Genomic DNA, 8667 nt, shown 5'->3' on the forward strand with positions numbered 1-8667 from the left:
GTGAAATATTTACTTCTTTCAAAGTATCAGCTCACAAGGTACTTATTAATCACACAGTGAAGCAAACTGCCAAACACCACCTGAACCACATGGTCAAGGTCAACTGTGCCAGTAATGGGACAAAAAACCTGGTGTGCCACGAGATGAAAGAACACATTCACTCCTGTGTGGTGCTGTGAAAAATGCCTGACTTAAATCTAACCATGGGGAAACATCAGACGAATCCAAAGTGAGAAGCAGTCTCCAAAGTAACTGGCCTGGCCCTTACTCAGTTGGTTAGAGCATCATTCTAACACACTAAGGTTGTGGGTTTGACCTCTGGTCGGGGCACTTACAAGAAGCAACCAATGAATGCATCAATGAGTGGATCAACAAATCAGTGTTAGTGTCTTTCTCTCTCCCCCTTCTTCTCTTTCTAAAATCAATAAGTCAAATTTGAAATAAATAAAGTAATTGGCCCATGCTTTTAAATACCGTCTGGGTTGTGGCAGGTAAAGACAGTCTTAGGAACTGTTCGAGATTGAAGGAGACTAAAGAGACACGACATATATGTGGCATATGATCTTGTATATTACTGGAACATTAGCAAGATTTGAATAGGGTCTGTAAATTGGATGTAGTATTAGATGTACTTTACCCTCTTGATTTTGATGACTGTATGTAGAAGAGTGTCCTTATTCTTAGGAAATACACACTAGGGTATTTAAGGGTAATTGGATATCAAGTCTGCAATTTCTTTCCGAGAGAAAGAGAATACAAAGCCTTATGAAAACTTTCACTAAGCCTTATGACAACTTTCGGTATGATGGTAGGACAACAGCTTTATAAAGACCAAACTGGGCCCTGGCTGATGTAGCTCAGTGGATTGAGCAGGGGCCTGTGAAGCAAAGGGTTGCCTGTTCGATTCCCAGTCAGGGCACATGCCTGAGTTGCAGGCCAGGTCCCCAGTAGGGGACACTTGAGAGGAAACCACACATTGATGTTTTTCTCCCACTCTTTCTCCTTCCCTCCCCCTCTCTCTAAAAATAAATAAAATATTAGAAAAAAAATTTTTAAAAAGATCAAACCGGGTTTAATCATTTGTTACTACCCTGGCTAGAATTACGGCTCCAAGGCCATTTCCAGGCTCATTCTCTGAGCCTATGAAGCTTGACTTCACACCTTCTCTAGTCATGGCTGCTTCCCAGCCCCAGAAATCACAATTCTTTTGACTTCCCAAACCAGAGATTAGTTTCACCATTTCAAATAATACTCTGAATGGGTCAAGGATTATAACACTGAATACTACTTTTAAAATCAGACTTGCTTTTTTCTTTTGTTATTCTGCATATGAATAATTCTTACCTAAGGTAAAAATTCTGAGAGTTCACTACTGGTTCTAAAACTTTAACAAATGTCTGGCCCTGGCTGGTGTGGCTCAGTGGATTGAGTGCCAGCCTGCGAACCAAAAGGTTGCTGGTTTGACGATTCCCAGTCAGGGCACAAACCTGGGTTGTGGGCCAGGTCCCCAGTATGGAGCATGTGAGAGGCAACCATGCATTGATGTTTCTCTACCTCTTTCTCCCTCCCTTCCCTTCTCTCTAAAACTAAATAAAATCTTTTAAAAAACTTTAATAAATGGCATATTTCACTTCTGGAAAAGCCATTTAACAATTGGTAAATTTCACAGCTTAACTTTATTTATTTATTGTTGTTCAAGTACAGTTTTCTGCCTTTCCTTTCCACCCCTCCCCAACAGCTTGACTTTGGAAGTGCTATCCTTGCCCTGACCTGTTTAGCTCAGTTGGTTGGGTGTTGTCCCACAAAGCCAAAGGTCACCAGTTCAACTTCTGGTCAGGGCATATGCCTGGGTTACAGGCCCACGTTCAACAGGCAATCAATCGATGTTTCTCTCCCTTTCTCCTTCCCTTTCCCTTTCTCAAAATAAATAATTAAAATCTTTAAAAAAAAACATGATCTGATAAAAATGAAAGTGCCCTCCTTTGCTAAATCAAGCTGGAAAGAAAAGTTTCCATCAGCCAGTTCATACTGATTCCACAGAGCCATCAGACACCCATGATGGGCAGGAGTAATATGCCAATAATGTCTTGGAAGCATAATGAAATTATGATGTTCCCACATGACGGCATCAGAAGAATGAAGTTAAAATGAGCCCTTGGCTACTTAATCACAAGTTCAACATGATTCTGGTTTCAGACTCAGCCTGAGTCACAAACATGACTTGGAATCAGTGGCTCTTGAGGAATGGCCAGGCCACTGGAATTAACGCAGTAAAGATGAGAATGGCAACACCAGACAACTAACTGCTCAGGGCCAAGGCTTATCTCATTTCTGAACCCCTGCTCATTCTTTCCTTCTTTCAGCAGGGGTTGGGACAAAGTCCAGCAAGCTTTGGAGGACATAAAAAGGTGGGGGGCTAAAAACATCCTCTCAGGCAGCAAGTCTCCAAGAGATTGTGATCAGTCATGCGGTTTCCAAGGGCAACCGTGAGAAAGGTTTGCAGCAGTCCCGCAACAGTAGGGACACCAATGGTGTACATTTCAGGGTCCTGCTGGGAATCTCATTCTTTCGCTACAGCAGCTGTGTTCGCAGAGCATCTAACCAATTCCCATCAATGACATGTAACCCATAAAAATCCACAGAAAGAATCTACATCGCCTGACGAGTCACTGGAAAACTGTTCTATGGGCTTTACAGATTGTATTAACTTGCACATTAGCAGTGTAACATCAATATGCAGTGGGGTTAATATCTGAGGTCTCGGATGACTTCTGTGCTTTTGTAGCAAAGGGTAAAATAACCTTTGTCAGAGTATTAGCTGTATCATGAATTGTGGTACTTACCATGAGGATTTTATTTTATTGAATTGGAATGCTTTTCAATTTTAATTTTTCAGTGGGGACTGGGATCCCTGGAATGTTTAAACAGTTATTAATGATAAAAATAAATAAATAAAAATTGGGAATTAGCCTCAGATGAAAGACCATACACATCAGCTCTACAAGAAACGTGTTACCTATCGGTCAGAATCTGACAGTTACAACCAAATCCTGAACCAAGTTTAGAGACAACTAAATATTAGCAACAGAAAACACAGCCAGAACACAAAAAATTGAACTTTTCGGAAGTCCGTTAACAACAAATTCTTCAGCCTGATCAATAAGGGGCGAAACCAGCAGCTGGTGAAGCGGGGTTGCACAGGAGGACTCGGTCAGACGGACTCAGGTGCGGAATCCAGGCGCCCACGCGCGGAATCCAGGCGCAGGGTTGGACCTAGTGAGCGACCAGGCAAGCGACCTCGGGGGAGACAGTGGGGGAGCGGTGCTGCGTGTTGACTGTGGTCGCGCATTTGTGCACGGGCGGACAGGCGAGGGAGTAGGCGGTTGGACCGGGGCCCGGCGGGTCCCCGTGGCAAGCAGCTATGGAGGGCGCCGCCATTTCCCCACCCTGACCCCACCTCCACATACAGCGTCATAACCCAGCGACTCTGAGTGGCCCGGCCCAGGTGAACCACCTAAGACGCTAATCCTCACCCAGCTGTGAGAAACAGCAGAGGGGGTCGCCATTTCCCCACTCTGACCACGCCCCCACATACAGCGTCACAACCCAGTGCCCTGGGAGTCCAAGGCGCTGCTTCTCACACTTAAACGGCGCACAGACCAAAAATGGCACAAGATGATCTCAAAGCCCCAGAGCCCATAGATCTAAGCAATGAAGAAATAGCAAAACTCTCAGACGCACAGTTTAAAACACTGGTCATCAGGATCCTCACAGAACTGGTTGATTATACCGACAAATTAGACAAATATATGAAGGCGAAACTAATTGAAAGGAATGGAATTACATAGGTCACCAATAGCAATGAAAAGGAAACTGGGACTCAAATCAATGGAGTGGACCAGAAGAAAGCAAATAATGGCCAAACAGAAAAGAGTCAAGAAGCAAGAATTCGAAGAAATGAGGAGAGTCTTAGGAACCTCCAGGACATCTTTAAACGCTCCAACATCCGAATTATAGGGGTACCAGAAGGGGGAAAGGCACAGCCACCAGTGGAAAACTTATTTGAACAAATAATAAAGGAGAATTTCCCCAAGCTGGCAAAGGAAATAGACTTCCAGGAAATCCAGGAAGCTCAGAGAGTACCAAAGAAGTTGGACCCAAGAAGGAACACACCAAGGCACATCATAATTACATTAGCGAAGATTAAGATGAAGGAGACAATCCTAGAAGCAGCAAGAGCTAAGGGGACAGTCACCTACAAAGGAGTGCCCATCAGACTGTCAGCGGATTTCTCAAAAGAGACCTTCCAGGCAAGAAGGGGCTGGAAAGAGGTATTCCAAGTCATGAAATCCAAAGACCTACAACCAAGATTGCTCTATCCAGCAAAACTTTCATTTAGAATGCAAAGACAGATAAGGTGCTTCTCAGATAAGATCAAATTCAAGGAGTTCATCATCACCAAGCCCTTATTATATGAAATGTTAAAGGGACTTATCTAAGAAAAAGAAGTTAAAGAAACATGAACAGTGAAAGGACAACAAACTCACAGTTATTAACAACCACACCTAAAACAAAAGCAAACTAAAAGGACAGCTAGATCAGAAGTGGAAACATAGAAATGAAGACCTCAAGGAGGGTTAGCAACAGGGGAGTGGGAGGAGGAGAAGGGGGGAGAAGGTACAGAAAATAAGTAGCATAGACAGTAGATAGAAAATAGATGGGGGGGGGCAAGAATAGCATGGGAAATATAGAATCTAAAGGAATTGAGACACATGGTCATAAACTAAAGGGGGGGTAATAGTGGAGATGGGGGGTAGGGTGGAGGGGAATGAAAGGGGGAATAGAACAACTGTAACAGCATAATCAATAAAAAAATTTAAAAAAAAGAATCTGACAGTTACAACCAAATCCCATAGGGAAAGGAACACAGTAATGAATGCTGCTGACCTCTAGTGCTTAAAGAATTACATTTCCTCTCAAATACCCAAAGCAGAGAAAGGGCTGGCACCCCCAAAAAAATCACTGGCTTGCTGTTCACTCACTGATTTCCTCAGGTGAGGAGAATAAGCAGGCAAGTTTAAACCTTTTACATTCATCTGAACTATTAATGTTTTAATGTATTTCTATAATCTTACATTTATTTTTACGGTTTGTCTTTGTTTCTCTTTTCTCTGCCTTCCTTTCTGTTCAATTAATGTTTTATCTCCTCTTGACTGGCTCAGAAACTGTGGACTATATGTAGTAGTTACGCTTACACTGCTTTTATGCATTCTAAATAAAACTGTCAACAAAACCCTAAGTCATTACTGTGTTTATCTCCCCTCTGAGGTGGGGGGCGGGGCACCAGTGCACTAAGGGTCGACTCCTTTCCCGCTGCCAGGGGTCAAGTCACAAAATGGGGTCCACTGTGGTCGATGACACATGAAAAGGAGACTTTTAAGACTTTATGGGTTGGGGTACTGGAAACATTGAGGGGACCACTATATAAATTATATGACTGTCTAACTATGAGGCTGCATGCCCGAAGCCAATACATAATTTTTTTTAATTTTTATTTATTTATCTTTAGAGGGGAAGGGGAGAGGGAGAGAAACATCATGTATGGTTGCCTTTCGTGCGTCCCCTGCTGGGAACTGGCCTGCAGGGAACCAGCCTGCAACCCAGGAATATGCCCTGACTGGGAACCAAACCAGCGACCCCCTGGTTTAGCAGGCCAGTGCTCAATCCTCTGAGCCACACCAGCCAGGGCAGTTCTTACCATTTCTTATCCATTATATATCTTAAAAACTTTATCTAGCTTCATTCTAGATAGTTCAACTGGATATAGAATTCTAAATTGACAGTTCTTCCTTTGAAAACTGAGGATCACTCCACTGCCTTCTGCTCTCTTGGTAGTTTGTAAGGGTTCTTTTACCCTTGATATCTGATAGTTTCATTGCACTGTGTCCAAGTGATTCTTTATCCTGCGTGGCATTCAGAGTATATGCCTCTTCTAAGAATTGGCATCTTCAATTCTGGAACATTTCCCAGTATCATGTTAGACACAGTACAACTTCTCTGCGGCCCCTACGTCACAGCTTCGGCAACTCCTGTCATATATTTACATCAAAGACTTTTGCTCTGTTCTCCACGCTTTTAAATTGTTCCTTTATTTCTATTTTTCTAGTGGTAATACGTTATTCACTCATTACTTTACAATTCACTGAACACTTTTCCACTGACCGTTGTCTGGAGTTCATGATGTCTGCAGACTGTTCATTCAGTCACTGCATTTTATGGGATTTCTAACACATTTGTATTTCTAGCATTTCTGATTCTTTAGATATTTACCTGTTACCATTTCTGACCACTTTTATTTCATAATTTTACTTTTTTAAAAAAGATTTTATTTATTTATTTCTAGAGAGAGGGAGAGAAACATCAATTGGCTGCCCCCGGACACCTCCCCAACCACCTGTCCCGTGACCCAGGCTTGCACCCTTACCAGGAATCCGACTTGCAACCCTCTGGTTTGCAGGACAATGTGCAACCCACTGAGTCATCCCAATCAGGGCTATAATTTCTTTTTCTTTAAAAATAGGCATCCTTCATGTCTTGGAATATTCTACACATATCTTCTCAAAGTTATTATCAGGTCACTCCATTATTCTCATTTCAATTGCCCTGAATTCATCTCAGTGCTGATTTTGTTGGTTGTTTTTCTTTTGGTTAGGTTTTCCTGTATATTTTGAAAGCTTAACTTGCAAGCTTCTTGTGAGTGGGCATTATTTTTCCCACACACCTATCACTTCTTCTCTGGTTTTGTGGCAACCTCTATTCAATCCTCCTGGTCTTTTCTGATCAATTCTACCATGCATTTGGAACAATGGAAGTGGTACCAAAGTGTGTACACAATACTATCTTGACCAGAGGTCGATTTCATTCATGCTTTTTAAAAACCCTGTGTTGGTCCCTTGGCAGTACCCTAGTTAACAATGTTGGCTAAAAAGTAGCTTGGAAGCTATACATTCTCTTTCCAGTTTTACCAATAAATTTTATTAGACTAAGGATAACTGATTTGTACAATTGGTCAATGACATAAACTAGAGCTTCTGTCAGAAATGACTGATTTTTGCCCTGGCTGGTGTGGCTCGGTGGATTGAGCACCTGCCTATGAACCAAAGGGTCCCTGGTTTGATTCCCAGGCAGGGCACATGCCTGAGTTGTGGGCCAGGTCCCCAGGAGGGGCACATGAGAGATGACCACACATTGATGCTTTTCTCCCTCTCTGCCTAAAAATAAATTAATTAAATCTTAAAAAAAAATTAAACAACTGACTTTAGCCCTGAATGCTGTGGCGCAGTTGGTTGGGTGTTGTTCCGTGAAGTCAAAGGTCACCAGCTAGATTCCTGTTTAGGCAAGACATCTGGGTGGTAGACCAGGTCCCTGGCTGGGGGCATGTGAGAGGCAACCAGTCACATTTCTCTCACACAATGATGTTTCTCTCCCTTTCTCCCTTCCTCCCGCTCTCAAAAAATTAATGAATACAATAAAAGAAAATAAATGCAATCTTTTACAAAAGAAATGACTGATTTCATAACTATGTTTAATGCATACCAAGTAAAATGTGAAACTCTGTACCCAAATTCCCCTATTTCTGTAAAATGAGTAGGAAACTGAAGTGAAGTTTCTAGAGAGATGTTAGCAAAGAAGAAGTCTAGAGAGTGGACACAGGACACTAAGGCAGGGACAAGGAAATGATCAGGAAACAAGAGGTGAAATACAAAGTGTACTGGAATAGGTACAACTGCTCATTTAAAATAGTTCAAGGCTCAAGCATAAGGAAGAGCTCTGTAAGAAGAAAACTAAAAGCATAAAATGTGCAAAATGCTAAAGTACTTAGAATCCTCCCCTCGCACCTGCTTTGCAGGACTTCCTCTAGGTTTTAAGATTTATTTGCATGCTTTTTCCATCCTCTCTGCCTGATTAGAATTTCCTTTGGGGTGCAGATCACGTCTTCATCACTTAATTCACAGCAGCATTTCAAATATAATGGGCATGACGCTGCATCCATCATCTCTAACTCCTGCGCCGCTTAGTTATATTAACAGTGCGTTGCCCTGCCATTTCAGACTCTGAGGTCCTCTCTCCACAAGTCTGTGGCCACACAGAACAGCCCAGAGCTCCACACTCACCCTCGTTCCTTTCTTTCTTTGCCTTTTCCAGTGCTGAGTGTAGTTCATCACCTCTCATCTAGTTAGTATCCTAGCTTCCGATTTTCCAGCTAATTCTACCCTTACACTTCCAGAATAACCTTCCTAAAATTATTTCACTTCCTAAAAGCAGTTATTTTACTCTCCTTCTTAGAAGTGAAAAAAGATGTTTTTAAGTACAAATAAAAGTTAAAAAAATCTCTTAGCGCAACACTGCCAGCTCCATTTGGCCCCTCTCAAGCCTGCACACACGTGCAGCCCTTTGGTCGAACTGTACTGTAGATGCTCAGGGTTTGCCCCATGTTCCACCTCAAACGTCCTTCTCACACGGTTCTTTCTCCCTGAAGTTGCCCGTCAGGAGTAAACTCCTTCCTCTGAATGCCTCTAACACTTCATACTTCCTCTCCCGCATTTATCACTTTCGATTTGCTTCACACTATGTTCTCATCCTCTCTAACAGGCCTTAAAGCCCCTT

This window comes from Artibeus jamaicensis, unplaced genomic scaffold (assembly GCF_021234435.1).
Source record: "Artibeus jamaicensis isolate MK-2021 breed Jamaican fruit bat unplaced genomic scaffold, CSHL_Jam_final contig_519, whole genome shotgun sequence".
NCBI lineage: Eukaryota > Metazoa > Chordata > Mammalia > Chiroptera > Phyllostomidae > Artibeus > Artibeus jamaicensis.